Raw genomic sequence first — 3,266 nt, forward strand, 5'->3', positions numbered from 1 at the left:
TTTTTCTATAAGTAGTTTTATAATCAAGATAATTACCTAGATTGATTATTAAGTATAAATCTAAATTTAAATGGCTTATTACGTTATGGTCCTGAATGCACTGAGCTCATTTCTGAGGAGTGGGGGTTTAGGCCTGCTCAAAGCTAAAGAGAAACTGAAGCCTGTCATGGAGTTGGCTAGGCTTATTTACCAGCACTCCTCATCTCTCCTCTGGATCTATAAAGAATTGAAACAATTTTTGACATGGTTCAAATATAAGTATTTAATCTATGACCCATGAGGAAATGATATTGAATTACACTGTGAAATAACATTTGACAAGTAGCTATCCAGTTCCCCCAATATTGGGAATTAAAAGGAATACTTGTTCTTCTTTATTTGAAATACTATCTCTCTTGCATATTGAATTTCTAGATATACTGAATTCCCTGTATGTATTTTATAATCTATTCCATTAGTCTGTCCATGTATATGTATTAGTTACTTAATTATTGAGGCTTCATTATGTGCTTCAAGATTTTTCAGCAGGTGTTACCTAGCTATGCTAGAGTGCTTGACGCCTATTGTTGTGTCTTGGTTCCTTCTTATCACCATTAGCATAACTTTTACACATCTTTTATGGTGTATTTCCTATTTGTATTCTGAAATAAATCATCTTCCCTTGTCTTCTAACTTATATCATGTGTCTGTTTGAATATAAGTACATAAGTTATAGTAATTAAATACAGGTCATAGGTTACATATTAATTTTAATTCTTTACTGTTTTTTTCATGATTATGGTAGTTTTTTTGGGTTCTTTTCAATATCCCACCATATATTTTTACTTCTTTATATATAAGTATTAAAGCCTTTAACTGCTTTCTGTGGCCTAGTAACACTGACCAATGTTTCTAGGACATGTTCACACTTTTGTGCTTTAAAAATTATGCATGTTCTTAAATTCACATTAGACAAGCATACAAAGATGTAGGCTTAGGGTCTTGTAACCCACTTTATTTATAGGTCTTAAAGACTTCAACCTCACTTCTAACCCACCAATGATAAGAAGGGGAGAAAGAATGCTAGTAGGAAAATATGTTGTGGACCTGTTTAGACAGTTTCTTGGGCCAATTCCACTTTGTCTTGTCAGGATACCAGCATTCCAGTCCAATAGTAAATACCAAAAAGCAGCATGAATCTGTAGTGGTGGCATGATCCATCAGACACAGCAAGGCTCTGCTGCATCAGCAACCAGCATCGGCCAGGCTACCACAAGAAGTTCTCTGGAACATTTCTCTTTGCAAAGTGAAGACCAGCAAAGCGTTGCACAAAATAACAATGCAAAAGTGTTATCTAACTGTTTGTTGGGTTCTATTCATGTTCTTTCTAAACATTACATGCCCTGTCATATGCCTGTTTTCAGTAAAATCTCACAAGACATTTTCAAAAAAAAAAAAAAAAAAAAAGCACTTGACCTCACAAAACAGCTTTCATCACGTACCCGCTCACAAGATAGTTTCCAGAAAAACATCACATGACAAAATTGAGGTTTTAAAGAGACTAGAAACTTCCATTTCACACAGAACTGTTATTTTTTAAATGCTAAATGTTGTGACTGCACTGTTTATCACCATGTTTAGAGACGGTTGCCAGTCACACGTATATTCTCCGTACCACGTCTCTAAAACTCCATTCTCCATAATTATCATGATTTCATCTGTGATTGTAATTGCTTCTTTAATTTTCTGTATAGCTTTGTTACCTAACATAGATCATTAAAAACTGGGGTATAATTTTCCGTTAGTAAGTTTCTGAAATGCTTCATAGTTCTGATTATTTATATTTGAAGAAACGAAAATTTCATTACCTTTGTGTATCTAGCACTTGCCTCCACTTTCTAAGTTCCACTCTATATAAGTAACTAAAGACTATGTGGGTTTAGTTTTTTAAAGTGTATTCATTTCTTAGGATTGATATAACCAATTAAGGCCATCAGAATTGTAGAGAAATTTTAATCCAGCAACATGGCTCTCTAGCAAGGGATCACATTTAAAAACTTAGGTCTTTGTGATCTGGCTGGAATACAGGCATGCTCTAAGAACACACCTTTGATCCCTCTGGCTGGAATAAAGACTTGTTTTTAAACACACCTTTAATTCCAAACAATGTTGTCTAATTGAGAGAGAGAGAGAGAGAGAGAGAGAGAGAGAGAGAGAGAGAGAGAGAGAGAGAACAAAGAATCAGAGAAAAAAACTTGACAGAATGATTCAGAGATAGGATATGCCCAACTCTTAGGAGAGAGAGGCTACTTAAGATCAGCACAGAGAAAGAGCTGGACAGACAGTACAAAAAGAGGAGGAGAGTACAGTACAGGAATACAGTAGACGTCATATAGACAACACAGTAGAGTTAAGGAGTACAGCACAGATCCCTGCAGTTCAGTTGAGTGCAGTTCAGTTCCTGAAGTTCGGTTCATGGAGCTCAGAGGCAGTTTTTCCAAGCAGAGCAATTCAGTGAGAATCATAGGGAAGACAGTGTGAATCAATCAGCTTGGAAAGGAATTTTGAGCCCAAACAGCTGTATTGAACCAGGCAGCCATAGTTCAGAAAGAACTAGCAAGGGTGACCTTATTCAGCAGTAAACCTCATAGGCTGAAAATATTCTAGACCTAGAATAGCAGATGGAGCCTCAAAGCTGAAGCCCTCATGATCTGGAATTGCAGAAGATTAAAGTGTATGGAGGCTAGAAGCTTCGAGGCCTACCAATATTTAGATAGAAACATTCTGTGCTCAGCCCAAGCCATATATTCATAAAGCATGGGTACAAATCTCATCTCATCACTTTATCTGAGGAAAGAAAAATTTGAAATATCAAAAACTGATCTTAGCTTCTCATGTGTTAAGAACCACTGTGTCCAGAGTCAGGAAGCAAATCTCTTCTGTCGTCTTCCTTGCTTCTTAGCTGCTGGTGCATGCCCATGTTTTGTGGCTTAACATTTCATCATATGGAATGCTAGCTCTGTGTTCACATTGTTTTCCCTCATGATTTTCCTTTCTGAATTTCTGTATCTGTCAACCCCTTCTGCTAAAAAATTATTATTATAAAATAATTGCAGTATAATATTATGTATTCATCCAGCAACATGGCTCTGTAGCAAGGGATTACATAAAAAAAAAAAAACTTTTAGAAAACATAGGACTTTGTGATCTGGCTGGAATACAGGCACACCATTAGTACACACCCATGATCCCTCTAGCTGGAATAAAGACATGCCTTTAAACACACT

This window comes from Acomys russatus, chromosome 20 (assembly GCF_903995435.1).
Source record: "Acomys russatus chromosome 20, mAcoRus1.1, whole genome shotgun sequence".
In the NCBI taxonomy this organism is placed as follows: Eukaryota; Metazoa; Chordata; class Mammalia; order Rodentia; family Muridae; genus Acomys; species Acomys russatus.